At 36.1% G+C, this 15,788-nt stretch overlaps 1 protein-coding gene across 1 annotated transcript in view; it reads right to left on the reverse strand.

Moving 5' to 3' along the window:
* Positions 1–15,788, reverse strand: part of LOC108693282 — a gene marked incomplete at its 3' end in the record, with an annotated part of 180,928 nt that overhangs the window by 164,628 nt on the left and 512 nt on the right. The gene's annotated exons all lie outside the window — the stretch shown is intronic.

Genomic DNA, 15,788 nt, shown 5'->3' on the forward strand with positions numbered 1-15,788 from the left:
CATAAAAAAAAGAATATATTTATTAAAAAATATATTTTTATTTCTTCCAATTGTTACATCAAAATTGCATTTTAAAATTAATATATACAAAATTTTAATGTAAAAATATATTTAAAATATTCAAACTTATCTTCTGGAAAATGTTGTTTTTTGAATTGTTATTGTAGCAAATAATATTTCCAATAATGGAATCAATTTGTTGATAAAATAATAAAATAAATTCTATACTCTTAATAAATAGATAGTGGTGAGAATTTCTAAATAACGAAATACACGCGACAAATGTAAATCATGCAAAGTAAGCCATTTAAAAAATAATGTTTTTCTGCATTATATTACAACACTGAAAGAAACGGTGACGTGATTAAGTATATAAATTAATTATTAACTCATACTGACGTTCATAAAATGGAAAACCGGTTTCTTTGCGCCTGAAGCTTTCACTCGCTGTAGAGCACGTCTTAAACGCGACTACTGACCAAGGGGCTTTTATCTACTTCGAAATAACGTAACATTTACGTCCCTTCATGGCGCTTTTTCTCTCCTCTGGTCTACGAATGTCGTCAAGATAAACCGGTCGCTAGAGACCTTCGACGAGTGTTTCTCCACTTCGGAAGCGACGTGTCGGGATATATGCCAGCTTTGGTCAGCCGGTACTACCAAGAACACGAACGAGCCGCGAGGACGACGGATTTACGAGCGCGGAGAGCAAGAAAAGGCCCGATGCAGCACACACTTATGCATCGTATATAACTTATACATGGTGCACGCACATGTGAACTCCATGGTCATACTATAAGCTGTACATTTAATGCACATAAAAAAGAGAGTCGCATATACGTTTTCAGAAGAGATAAAACCTATTAAACTGAACATATCACCGCCCCAGACATCAGGAAGTCGTTATTTTTTTTAATACTCTCGTTTATTGGAAAAGATAAGAGGATGTTAAGAAGAAATCGATTTTTGTTCAGAAAAATAGTAAGTAAAGATGGTAAGTAAAAGAAATAGTTTTTTGTAGATTTTAAACTTCTGGATATATGATAAAGCTATCAAAAATTTCGTGGCATTTGAAGAATATTTCAAAAATTAAGCAAAAATATTGTATAAAATTTGAATAAATATCATGTTCGTGCTCAATCGAGGTATTCCTTACCCGAGGTGTCAATTTCGAGGTGTTCTCTATATCATATTTTTAAGTCAAAATCTATAAAAAACACTATCTTTTTACTTACACCTTTTTTAAGGTAAAAATTGACCGCTTTTTAACATTGTTGATTGCATTCATCAATAGAAGAAGCTGATTAGTGATTTTTTAAATATGATTAGTCCTTGCCTTTAGTTCTTCGTTGAATCTAACAATAAGTGTAGAAACAATAAGTGTAGAAACAAATATTAAAGAATCACTAATCGCTCACTGACTGGTTTTTTTTACTGAATGCAGTTATTCGCCTTTCCAACAAAGTTGACACTTCAAAAATGTCTAATAATTCGCCCATGACACCACCACCCTGTGGCACAAAAGATTGCTGCAACATTTCCAATGTTACTGCAATATTATTAAAATGTTGCAAAATTACTGCAATATTGTTGAAATGATCTATTCTGTATGAGCATCGATCATAAAAAAGATTAGAGTCACGCTGTCATCATTTACTTCCGACAAACTCACGCCACCGAAGCCTTCCCTTCATTTTTAAGTCTTTGTTTTTGTAATCACGCAATTCCCCGCGGGTCAGTCGATGAATTACAGCCGACGTGCATTATCGCCCGACGCGACGAACGCGTCTCGCGCGATGATGGCGCGATACTGACGACAAGTCCTAATGTCGCTCGTGCATCAATTAAGTTATCGCCCTCTCGGGGAGGTAAGTAATATTGGCGTGACCGAGGTTGGCTGACTATGAAGGTTCAGCAACGACGACGTCGTCGTCACCTCTCCCCCGCTTACTCTCGTTCCCTCGACACATCGACGCCACTATCGCTATTAAGACGCGGGTACTCCGGCACCTCAACATCCACCACCTTCACCACACCCGGTCGTCGCCACCTTGCCTCCATAAGGCAATCCAGCAAGTTTCTCTCTCTAGCTCTTTCTCCTCGGTTTCTTCCTTTCGCCTTTACCCTCGAGACGAAGGCCTGCTCTCTCGATCGATCTTTATCCTTCGTCGTTCTACAAGTCGACACGTGCTCGTACACTTCGGCACCTTGTCGACGAACTGGCGAGTTTGTGAACAGTTCGTATCGTCGAATTTTTTACCCAATGCTTTTAGCATATTTCTCGTGATTTGTCGAATGTATCAAGCGAATTGAGCGGATATTCGCGAAATGAAGAGAACGGTACTAAAGTGGTACCAGCGGGCAAGTTTTTTTTTTTTAAATAACTAGATGCGTTTGACGCAGTATGTACAAACGCAGTGTATTGTAAAATTTTCAATGGATTTATAGTAAACAAATGTAAATATGCGATGCTTTTTACCAGAATTAACAATATTTTATTGCGCCACGCGGCACCGCAGATGTTTTAAACAAAAATTAACCGGTTTAGTGTAAATCATCGATATATCATGATGATGTTCGTGTATCGAAACGCCGATAAATGAATCGATATTAACGGCCATTAAATGAAGACACGTCCTACGCGAAGTGAAAATTTCACAGTCACGTTATGAATGTAACCAACCGTGGCGCCGCGTTTTATCCAACAATGCTAATCTTGCACCCTCCTCGCCAATTCCCCCTTTTCACGGCGCAGACACGAAAATCCTTTAAAATCACGCCAAATGCTATGTACATCGATAATGCTCGCAAATGGGTGCGCAGTTGAGTGAAACATTACCGTAGCGATTAATATTTCGTTACGTGCAAGCACGATTGCCGCAAATACCATTAATTCGCGCAGAGGATTAGTGGATCTCAAATTTGGGGAACTCTACTGACATATAATTAATTTAAACTAGCCCAAAAAATAGTCAGAAAATATCTTCTCCTTTGCTCTTTCTTTTTTATCTAATAAAGAAATGTCTTTGTTTCTATTCCACGTATAAAGCCAATCATATGCAAAATGACATAAGCACAATATAAGACCGTTGAATCAATTAATATACGATATAAAGACATATTGATTTATGTAACATACTCATTATTCTAGCGACCTTAATTTTACTTTAGATGATCTATATTTGTGACTAAAATCGAAATTTGTGACTAAATTCGAAACAGAATTCTATTTATAATTTTGTGTGTCGTGTAACATAAAAAATATTTGAAAAAATAAAATTCACACATATATCTATAATATATCAGGATATCACATTTACATTTAGAAGTGACACATAAAATTAATATAGTAGAATTTTATCTTGAATTTAGTGGCGAATTTATAGATCGCCTAACATTTTTTTTTACTAGGATTTTGTACTAGCTCATGCAACTTGTCATTTTGTGATGGACTTAAAGCCTATTATTGTACAATTGCATAGTCATAAGTTAATGTAGTTGTAAGAATTGACCAATTATAATTGAATATTCTCCTCATATTCGACTATGATTGATCAATTCTTATTACAATCATTTATAGTTATGCTTAAGCAGAATGGATTTAAGAAAATTTTAAGATAAAATGATAAATAGATAATAATGCATCTAATAAAAAGCGAAGAATTTCTTTGTTTTGTTCTCTCAAATAAATAACCAAGATAAATTCTCTACGGAAGTAGGAGTTTATCCACCATGGATTCAACTGATTAAAGCTTTTTCCACTCGATTTTTGCGATTTAATTTTCACTTGACAAACAATGAATATTGTGAGAGCATTCTATTGTGATGCGAAAGGTTCGACAAATTTGCCGCTTCAACGTGCAATAATTTCATCGTCATTTATGACGCGGCAATCCGCTCGCAGCATGGATGCTGATGCTATTTTCGCCTCATACACGCTGGACACGCTACATTATGTGGGCGTCAACATGTACTCATTACGCCTCGTCGCGACGGACGGGCGTCTCCGATGCCGCGCGTCGCGACGCAACACAGCACCAGAGTCAGGCTGCGACAAATGTCGTTTCCCACCACTCACAACGCGTCGGTTCCTATTCATTTGCCTCGGTACTTTCGCTTATTACGCACCATAGAACGTAATAAGCAAAAAACTGATTACAAATGTTAGGCCTTCAAATTCTCACGGGATTTTACATGCATTGGCGAATCCATGGAGAGAGAACTATGGAGGCCGTGCTGTTTCTTCAAAGTTTCCTTCTTTAAAAAATTTATAGCAAAATGACACATATATTTTTAATATTTCTGAAATGTTAATTATAATCTTAATATTCCAAAATTAGTTTTTAATTTTTAAGAAATTCTTATAGATATAAAAAACATGTGAATCCTATTATATTATTTTTCTTTTGTGTTAATATAATTTTAAATAAAACATTTTATAAATTATACATTTTTATAAATTATACATTTTTATAAATTATACATTTAAATAATACTTTTTGATTTAAATAATTTATATAATAATATTCTATCTTTTCATATTTTATCTTAAAAAACATTTCTCTTGCGGCGAATCAATGGCCCCTCTTTGACAAATTTCTGAATCCACAAATGTTTATATGAAAGTATTTACTTCAGGAAATACAAGTATCTGGGTAATGGATATAGTAGGATAACGAACTCAAATTAATTACTAGTGACTATAACGTGTGCGCTATACGTACAATTATAATCAGTTCCGAGTGAGAATGGATACATCCCGCTATATAGATCACTTGCGACGCGTCCGGCATGATAATTGAATGGCATAACTCGGCGCTATGGCACGTTAATTAATTCTACAATCTTCGTATGAAAAATAAATGACATTTCTCGCGTTAAAGTGCTACTTCTCGCATTGAGAGTGACCTGTGCTAACGTTTACATTCACATCGTTTCTTTTAAAAAGCTAAAAATACTCGGCGTGTCAAAACTTGCAATGTCATTCCTTACGAGAGTTCCTTGACGCCCGAAAACGAAAATACCAAGCATTCTTTCGACCTCGCGCCATTACTGTGAAATTTATGAGATACGCATTCTTCAAAAATTCTTCGTGCAGATCGCGAGAACAACAAATCTCATCGTTTTCACTTCGTCCATGCATTTTCTGCTGGTGACGAAAGAGTGGCAGTCCAACTCGGACTTTAAATCAAATGCGAGAAGGGGGAAGGAAAAGAGACGCGCAGTTGCACCGACAGCGGTTCGTGAGTCTGCAGCATGAAGTTAACGCGAGTACCATGTGGTTGGTCGGACGGGATGTCCGAAGAAAGAAAGAGAGAGAGAGAGAGAGAGAGAGAGAGAGAGAGAGAGAGAGAGAGAGAGAGAGGGGTGAGAGAAGGCAAGAGAGAGGAATGGAGTGAAAGAGGTCAGGGGGTTGAGCAGAAGGGAAGGAAGGGAGAGAGGAGGGTGAATGAACACAGTTTGTTCGGCGACGCACGTTGCGGCTGTCGTCTGTCGCAGCCATACCACCCTAGTACACGAGCTAGAGGAGAAAGGCTCGGCGAACAGAGAGATAGATGGGTTGGGTGGCGAGGCGGGCCATACCCGGCGCCGGAACAATGTTTAATTGGCAATCGTGCCACAAATAATTATCCGTACGCGCGGATACGCACGACGCACGCTCGTTGCCATTGGCTTAAGTTGGCGCAGCGCGGAACAGATTGTCAAGCCAGTGATACACCGGTGACGATAAAAATCGGTGCAGCGCGGCGGACGACGATGCGGATGCAATAAAAAAAAACTCATAGAGGAAAAAATGGGAACAAGAGACGTTTTTATCGCGCTTTACGATCTGCATCGCTATAGAGACGCTTAATATCGCAACTATCATGTTTATTGCGTTAAAATTTTGTCTCTCGTACAAATCGATTGTACAACTTTGTAGATTAAACACAAAAATTGCAATTCGTCAACGTGAAAAAATATGATCCATGGTAGCATTGGCGAATTCAAAAATTTGTCGAGAGACAGCCATTGCCGCGCCGCAAGCAAACCTTTTTTTAAGGTCAAATAAAAAGATGGAGTATTAAATTATTATTTAAATTATTACATCGAAAAAGCATTATTTAAATAATAAAAACATAAAACGTTTTATTTTAAAATTTATTAACACAAAAGAAGAATAATATAATAGAATCTATATGTTTTTTGTATCCACAAATTTCTTAAATTAAAAAATATTTTTGGAATATCAAAATTGTGATAAATTCCTAAATTACACAAAAATATGTAAAAAATAAATTATGTACATTTCAGAAAATAACATTTTGCTATAATATTTAAAAAAAAAAGATTCCAAGGGAAAACCCCATGACCCCATAGCCACCCCATGGATCTTGCCAATGCGTGGTAGATTGTGCGCTCACTTTCTCACCACCCAAATTCTTTCGGAACAAGATAAGGGATAAATATTATCCCTTCAGCGAGCCAAAATTTAGCCATCGGAAAAATGGCCGTTGCCAATTATAGGTATATATTTTTGGTGGTAAAAATAGCGAACTTTATCACTCGATAAGAATGTGCTGCCGAGTAAATAAGACAGACGGTAAGATAAACGGCGGTATGATGATCCCACGATTTTTATTCCAGGAAAAAGTAAAAGTTCTTTTTAACCAACTTATATTATTTATTCAACTCCGAGAATTCTGTTATTGGCATCAAAGTGTGAGAATGGGATCGCGAACGAGAATAGAATGGCATGAAAACAGAGATAACAAATTTCCGAAATTGACGCGAGCGGTTGTTGAAGGAGAATAATCCTTTCGATTACGCAAACGATCATACCTCCGGCGTAACCATGAAGGCGGTGGCATAATTTATCTCCTTGAAATGCGGGTGTTACTCGCCGCGAGTAGTGCAGGGTGACTGCCATAAATTTATCCGGCTGCGGCGCCACGTTGCGGCTTCACTTCGCTACCAGCGACTTGTCGGCCACGGGAATAAAAATTGTCCGATCTTTCTTACGTTATTATTCGAATTGTGCTGTCAGCTTTAACAACCACGGAGGACTCGATGAAGCCACGAAAAGAGATAAAAAAAAGCTTCTCACAAGAAGAATGAAATTATAAGAGTGACGCGAAGATATCAGAAGTGGGAAACTGGAATCTTTCACGCAATGTCTATGACGGTGGATTATTGTCAAAATAATTTTTACCATAACGAATATTGCATCTCATTTATAACATATACCATCGAGAAATGTGGACAACGCCTGATGAAGGAAAAGAGAAGTCATTCGGGGCGAAGAAAAGAAGAACAATTGAGAAAAATGTCGAGGGCGGAGATTGGTACTAGTGGAACCAGCTGGTCGCGGTTGGCATAAAAACGATGTAAAGAAGCAAAGACGCGAAAAAGGATAGAGAGGAAAAAGAAGGAAGAGAAAGAAGAGGAAAAGAAAGAGAGAGGAAAGTTGAACGGGATGACACAAAAGCTGGGCAAGAACGAAAGGAAAAGGGTAGAACTCGGCAGAATGGTGCTCATGAAAAGAGATAATCTCTGTTCATCTTGTAATTCCCCGGTAATGCCATTATACTATCGAGCTCGGCCAGTACTCGCCACATTACCGGCTTACATCTTTGTTTTCGTTAGGTCACCAGCGCCAGGGCAAAGGAATGAGGAACGGCGAACTGGACGGTATGCCGTTACGAGGAGACGCTAGCGTAATTGAATCGACCGTTCTTAAAAGGCGATAAATCTGCCGAAGAAACTGCGTCGTTCGCGCGTTGTGTCCTACGTCGCTATCCATCGACTTCGGCCGTTTTTCGTAGTTTCTTTTTGCCCTTTTTTCGCCACGCGAAAACGTGATGGTCGATACAAAGATCGTGAGAGTTGAGTACAGATAAGGCTCGAGAAAATGTTGTCCAACTATAATATCAAGATTATTTGATACTCGATACTACGTGTTTTATAGCTGACAATAAAGAGATACAAGTGGCGATAAATTAGATTTTCTAGAAGTTCGTGTAACAGCATTAATGACTATGCTTCATATTTTATTTATCTGAATATAAATTTCATCAGAGTTAACTCTTCAAAACTTTCCATTGACACAAGGAATGTTTTGCTGAAGTGTTTAAAAATTTTGCTAGATATAGATTTTGCTAAAAATAATCTTGTTGAACCATCAAAATAATTACATAGGAATATCAAGCATAATAAACAATGGTGCAAAAAAATATTCCCAACCAGTTTAAGCAACCTACATAAATATTTTGATGGTTCACACTAAAATTATTTTCAAATAAATACAATTGTTAAAAACTATCAAAATTGAACAAAAATTTATAAAGATTAGTCAAATAATATTACGGCGCGGTATTCAGTGCGCAAAAAATTTTCCAAAATTATTTTTGGATATATATATATATATTAGATATATATCTAACTAAATTTTAGATATCTAACTAAATTTTAGATACTCCAGCAAAACCGACCTTTTCATATATAGATACAGATTTGAAAATAATGTTGTTAAACCATTAAAATAATTATTTGAGACACTCAAGTTGCTAGAATGTCAAAACTCTTGTAGCATTGATCTTCACGCTTGAATTCCTTACATTATTTTGTTGGTTAAATAAAATTATTTTCAAATCTATATTTAGCTAAATTTCTGGATACTTCAGTAAAAACGTTCTTTCCATATAAAATGGTCGTCATTGATTGTTCATCATAAAAGCTCAGAATATCATAAAGAGAGAATTAGAACAGCGCGTATGATTAATATTAAAACCTCTTCAACTATACAAACACCGCGTTGCCGAGTCATACTGCGCGGACGATATAATTAGATCGGGCGTAGGCATACGTTTGTTTTCGCATGTATGCATCGACGGCTAAACACGCATACGCATCGATGCTGCGCAGCGAAACTCAAGCGGATGATAGTGGTGTTAATTTTACGCCGTTGGGAAAGCATCGCTCTACCAGTCTAGATGGTAAATTGGTGCTACGGTGGAATTAACGATGGACTAAACACTAAATGAACATAAGTGAATACTGCGTATACTGATATGCGTTGACGCGTCGTAGCGTAATCATAATCATGACGATGTAACTTAGCAGTAATTGGTTATTAATTCGAGGGCTTCGATCATCATACTTGCGATGGCGCACAGCCGGTGCACCGCGATTACGGCTGGTGCTGGTGCAGGCGTATAGTAACCGAATTATTACGGTCGATTCCGTACGATCGCACGAAGAAGACGGGATTTGCGGCTTTCACGGAAAACCATTCATCCCGCGAAAATGGTCCTCCAAATTTGAATGCGAATCCGATGCTCGGTCACGGGGATCGCCGGCATTATCCTCCGATAATGGGGAATAGCTGTCGCCGTTTAGAAAACTTTGCACACGAAGTTTTTCTCGGAATATATATCTAATAGATCTTAAAATCGAGTTATAATGTGTTTGAATAAATCATTATATGATGATATGGTCATTTAATTGATTTAATTAAGCCTATGAGGAAGATAGTATACAGATGATTATCATTTCCGATATAGATTCGATTCATTTCGCATGAGCAATTTAGTTTGACATAGTTCATTAAGCATTCGCAATAAATCAAAGGTTCATTTAGATGAATCTTCTTGCATTCAATGCGATATCACGAATATGTGGCGTGTATTACATGCATATGAGAAATACAACGATATGGTATTTAGAGAAGCATCTAATTATGCAGCGCGATAACTACGCAACGAAGGCATAGCCACGAATAATGAAGCGCTAATTACTCGTCATGCGTGTAAATGAATAAACGCCTGCTATTATGCTAAAAGAAAAATAAAATCCCCGACTAAAAAAGCTAATCCTCACATGCGTTTCGGATGATATTTTATTTCGAATTTTTAAAGATAAGTATAATTCTTGTAAAAAATTATTTCTCTGTCGAAAATAAATGACTAAATAAAATCTGAATAAATCGAGTTAAGATTTTTATACGTAATTTTTTTAGAGATTTCACAAACTATGAGAAAGTTAAAAAAACTCGAACTCAATAATTTAACTGTCATATATAAATGTCAATATTTTAGTGGTATTTTTTAACTATTCATTACATCTCTAGTAGAAATTTTATGCATTTTTTGAACAGTTATTGGACGTTGTATTTTTTTTATTTTTAATAACTGAGAAATAAAACTAATTAAGATTTTAATCAAGATGTAACATTTTGCTTGTAGTTATTACTCATAAAAAAAGATGTGCAAAATCTAAACTCATTCATTAACTAAAAAACTCATTAATTAAAAAAAACGGATAATATATAAATTACATAATATTTTTACTAATAATAATCTATTAATACTAAATAATAATTGAGGCTGTGTTTATGTTATACATATTTTTACCAAAAAAACTTCAATCATTAAATAAAAACTCCGCAAGTTCTTACACAGTATTGTTACCATTTCCTACACAGTATTGTTACTTAATAATAATTGTTACTTAATAATAAGAATACGATAATCAAATAGTAAAACTGAATAAATGCTCAAAAAATATTTTTCTACTAAGAATTCACTGTACGAAAAGAACAAAATTTTTAATATATCTAAAAATTTAGCTAGATACAAATTTGAAAATAATTTTGTTGAACAATCCAAATAATTACACAGGAATTTCAAGCATGATGAGGAATTCTGTAAAAAATTTTGATATTCTAGCAACCAGTTTGCGCGTCCTACAAAATTATTTTGATGCTCCAACAAAATGATTTTCAGATTTATATTTATCTAGTTGCACGTGTTATCTCACTAAATTGTTATACTTCAGCAAAACCGTCCTTTCCATGTAGAAACTCAAAATTTTACGCTTACCAGCGTAATTTCTTCCAAATCAAAATGTGCCATGTCTGACAGGTAATGGCAAGAGCCATTAGGAACTAACACGTTGCAACGTAACGGTTGATGTAGCTTATGACGCTGACGAGAACTGCAACCCACACGGCCAAATTTGGCGCACTCAGGTTCACCGTGCGGTTCAGAACTACCCACTCTCATTACCTCTCGCCGCAGAATGGACTAATCTACAGTGTTACACGAATTGTCAAATCTGCCGCCTAGTGGACCCCGCAAAATGACCAAAAGCCGCAGTGATTCAAATCGATCGCAAGAAAACGGCCGTAAGGAAATCATCTCCTCTTTTATCTCTCGTAAAACTGAGTTGTGAGAAAAATTTAAAAATGGAATGGAATTGCCGGAAACGAATGGAACGTCTATAGATAATCGTGGCATCGAAAAGGCTGGGAGAGAAAGACCGAGAACGAAAGAGAGAAAGAGAAAACCAGGACCGGGGCGATATTCGCGATGTTGCCGGGGCTTTCTCTGATTTCGGAAAGTTGGATAACGGCAAACCGAGCGTAATGGCGCCGATAAAGACGCCATCGTCGACGACGACGACGACGACGACGAGGGCGACGAGGACAACTCGGAGGCGTGCGCGAAGATTCGATTCTATCGAAGCAGTTATTTACTCTTCAGGAAGCTTTGCTCCTATCTAAACGCCTATGCTTTCTCGCAAACCGAATTTTCTCATTTATATGATTATAATTGTTCGTACTAGTAAAAGGTGTATTAAGTTTTACAGGGCAATGAAGAAGCGGTGCCATTCTTCGTCTTACTTCGCTCTATTTTGATCGTGAAGTTATCTTACCTTATTCGTTCTGTTTCTAATGTTTCTACTAGCTTTCGACCAGCTGGGGGACAACGGATAGGTTCCAGAACACGCTCACGGGCGTGTGGACAAGTGTCCTGGGAATTATCTATTGTTTTTCTCCGTTCGGGAAACACACGGGTGCCATCGGGAGCATTAATGCCTCTCGTAATGGAGGGAGGCACGTAATACGAGCCGGGAACGCGGCAGCAGATGCTCGCGCGTAATCCTCCTATGTAGTCTGGCGCACGTTTCGAGAGCATCGTCTCTACACCGAAGGTGGTGAGCGAGATTCAACGCCGTCATAGTCACGGCGCGCAGATGCGAAATACATAGACGTAAGATGCATTTCTGTGTTTAAGAAATGGTTATGAAAGAATCTAAGTCCAAAAGCTTGAGTATTTCGGTAGAGATTGTGAAATTATATATTGTCAGAGTTATCACAAATTCCTCATTCTAAAATTTCGTTACTTTCCCTGATTCCCAAACAAAATTTCATGATTTTCCCTGATACTTTCAATAATATACAATATGAAATTTTATGTATTTTCGTCCTGATTTGGAAATCGTTAAATATTTTGTTAAGAAATCAATTTAACATAGTAATCAATTTAACATAGTAATATAAATTATTATTAATATTGCTGACATAGCTTACATTTTTAATTGTTAAGTTTGTAATATTCCAAAACTGCGTAGATGTACGTATATTAAACTTTAAAGCATAAAATTTTAATTTTGCAAATTTCCATGTTTTCCTGATTTTCCTGATCGTTTTCGATTTCCCTAATAATTCTCTGATGTCCTTGACGCTTAATTTCCCAGTTTTGTGACAACCCTGATTGTAATTACACTTAAAAATAAAAATCTATGCGTTAAGAAAAAATGTCTTGATTAAATAAAAGAGCCCAATGAGAATGATATTTTGTTAATTTAATCAGAACATTTTTCTCAGAATGGGAATATGAATACGATAACATAACATATCCGGGAATAAAATGGCAGTAATTACCGGCAGTAATTATCTATTCTAAATTTGTTTTTACTGTGAGATATACGTGTCGTTAGTCACGGGTGCTTCTTATTGCTTTTAGAATGCAAACCGAGTGATATAACTAACTACCGTTGGATCTTTAGAGAGTCCTCACAACCACAGAAGGCCTTCAAATGAAAGAAGAGAAGAATATAAAAGCAAAACGAAATATAAGGCTAAAAAGACACGCAGGAAAAATACTTGATCAGATTAATGTTCATGCACACTATTCAACGTATACAATGCGTCCTACCATCACACAAATATATGAATATTTTATCAAAAATCCCCTCTTATCACAAGAGGGATAACAAACAATATAAAATATATATAATCTAGCACAAATGATTTAGCAAACTGTCACATCTATAGAAATTTAATTAGCTAGTGGTATCGTGTCTTATGTTTACCTCGGGAAAACGCAATCAATAAATAGGAAGACGTCGAGATCAAGTAACTATAACAAATTTCAATCTGTCAATAGATAGTACTCCCGTAAGAGCTTCCCGGCGAAAAAGTCACGTTCGCTGATCATTTTATGTGGTATACCCAGTATGTTTTTATTTGAACTGGGTCACCGAGACTACCGCTCTCCAGGAAACGCTCGTAGAACTCCGGAGGCACTTAAACATCTCGGCGATGCCGGGGAGTTTATTGCGTCTTTGACACCGAAGTGCAGTCGAAACCCATCGTAGTCGTCGTTGTCGTCGTTGTCGCCATAGAACGACGATACGCGGCAGCTGCTACCGTAATGTCACCTCGGCGCATCTTTCCGTATCGCAATAGAAGAGGGAATTCGATGGGTCGAACTTGTCGTTAGTTGCCGCGCTCATCGTGCGAGTTCTCGTGACCTGGTAATTCGAAAAATGCGAGAGCTACTCATTGCAAGCAGTCGTTCGTTCTGTAATATCGCTCCTACCAGTTTGCAAAGCCGAGTTATTGATCGAGAATTACGTTGCATATCTCTCTCAAGAGATTCAAAGTAAATAATAATTACACGCGAGAAAATGCTGATATCACTCGTTTTAGGAATTAATGCGATTTGTAATTTATTATAGTTTTCAAAAATAGCGCTAATTAATTGTAATTAATTGCAATTTCTTAAATTATATTCTATGCGATCGAATTGTTAAATCGGTATCTTATCAAAAAATTATAAATGCAGGATTGTAAAATGATCCTTCTCCGACAATTATAGACACAGTGCGAATCCACGCTTCGATTTTGCCTATACAAAATTTTTCATTATTATATCAAAGACTAAATAAAAAAACTTTTGCCTCAGAATTTTCATCAAAACACTTCAACAAAGTTGGAGTGCTGCGATAAAATAGTTTATTAAGACTCGAAAACGCAAACATTTCATGTTCGAACTGCTAACGCGTGCAATTTCTAGCACATACATATTATTATTCTCTCTCTCTCTCTCTCTCTCTCTCTCTCTCTCTCTCTCTCTCTCTCTCTCTGTGACACGATGAATGTGTTGCAAACTGGGTCGCCAAGACGATTATCTCCTCGGATGTAACTACTAGTAAGGGATAGGTACTGGCATCATTATTACGCTCGAGAGATTCCGCGAAGTCGTAGCCAAATCGAGTAGGATACTTTCGATTGCTTACGGCCGTTTATTCCCCAGAGTTATTTCTACGAGACTTCCTACATTGTTGACTCGCGTTACTCGCGGTACACACGCACGATAAATCCGTATAAATTACTATTCCGTAAAAGCTACACTACACAATTTCCATAGCATGCTTTTACGCGTGTTATACATTGAACATTTTGTGGAATAAAGTTATAAATCGACAACATGAAAGCAATACAGCGATGAAAGGGACGGAAACATCAGTTAAGTTTTCACATCTATCCTTTTTTTTTCATTTCGATTATATGTATATATTTCAATCCTCATATCAAGAATTGAAACAAAATTTTTAACAAAATCTAACGAGTTTCATTCATTATTAGGTACTATATTATATTAATTATATGTTAAAATATACAAAAAACCAAAGAAAATTCATGAAAAATGTTGGGAACAACAAAAAATAGTTTGAAAGAATATGATTAGCAGCACAATCTTTGAAAAAAAATTTTCTAATAGCCGCACAGAAAAAATGAAGCCATGAGAAACATCTTGTCGCAAAAATTTATAATGACGAGAACGAAAATGTTTGGAAGATTTTCGAAAGTATTATCAAATCGGCGCACGTGACCGCGCGTAAATCGCGCTGACAAAGAAGGTAGAAATAAATGTGATAACGGGGAAAGAGAGACAAGGAAAACACAAGGTGAGGAATCGAGCGAGAGGGAAAAAAATATCCTATGAATTCGTGAGTGACTTCGGATATCACGTTCGGTCCCACCTGGCGGAGATTTTCTACGACTTTGTAGTCCACGATATATCTAGAGTCCGTTTGCAAGTTTAAACCGCAACTTGCGTTGTACGTGTCGCAAATATATTCCACGCACAGCATGCAAAGATTTCCCGTGCATGCCGCGTCGCTATCGCTGTTTTATAGAGCGGCATTGCCAAAATGAAGGAGATTTAATAATTTAGTAGCTATTTTTAAAAAATTAAGAATTTAACAAAATTTTATATTTTGTTCTTACTAAGTGTCTATGTAATATTTGAGCACGATTTTCTTATTTGTTTAAAAATTATTTAATTTTTTGTTTACATGATTTTTTAATAAAATCATTTTTATAATATTTATAATATTTATTTGCAAAATTTGACGAAGAAGTAATATTAGTTTAATCGAATTTTATGCATATACTAATAAAACAATAAAGAATATTCATGCAAAGTTTATTTGGATTTATTTACTCATTTAAAAGTTATTGATTTAAAATTGTAGCAAAATATTTTTGTATGATCATTTTGTTACATAAATTTAATATAATTTATCATTATAAGCAAAATTATTTATTGTATTATTTTCTTGTAATTGGTTTCACACAGAGTTATCATTAAAATTTTTCGAATAATATTGGTTGATATCAACTATTTTTAACTGATTATTTAACTAATAGTTTTAGCTGATATTGTATAGAAAAT

Source organism: Atta colombica, unplaced genomic scaffold, assembly GCF_001594045.1.
Source record: "Atta colombica isolate Treedump-2 unplaced genomic scaffold, Acol1.0 scaffold9, whole genome shotgun sequence".
NCBI classification, from domain to species: Eukaryota; Metazoa; Arthropoda; class Insecta; order Hymenoptera; family Formicidae; genus Atta; species Atta colombica.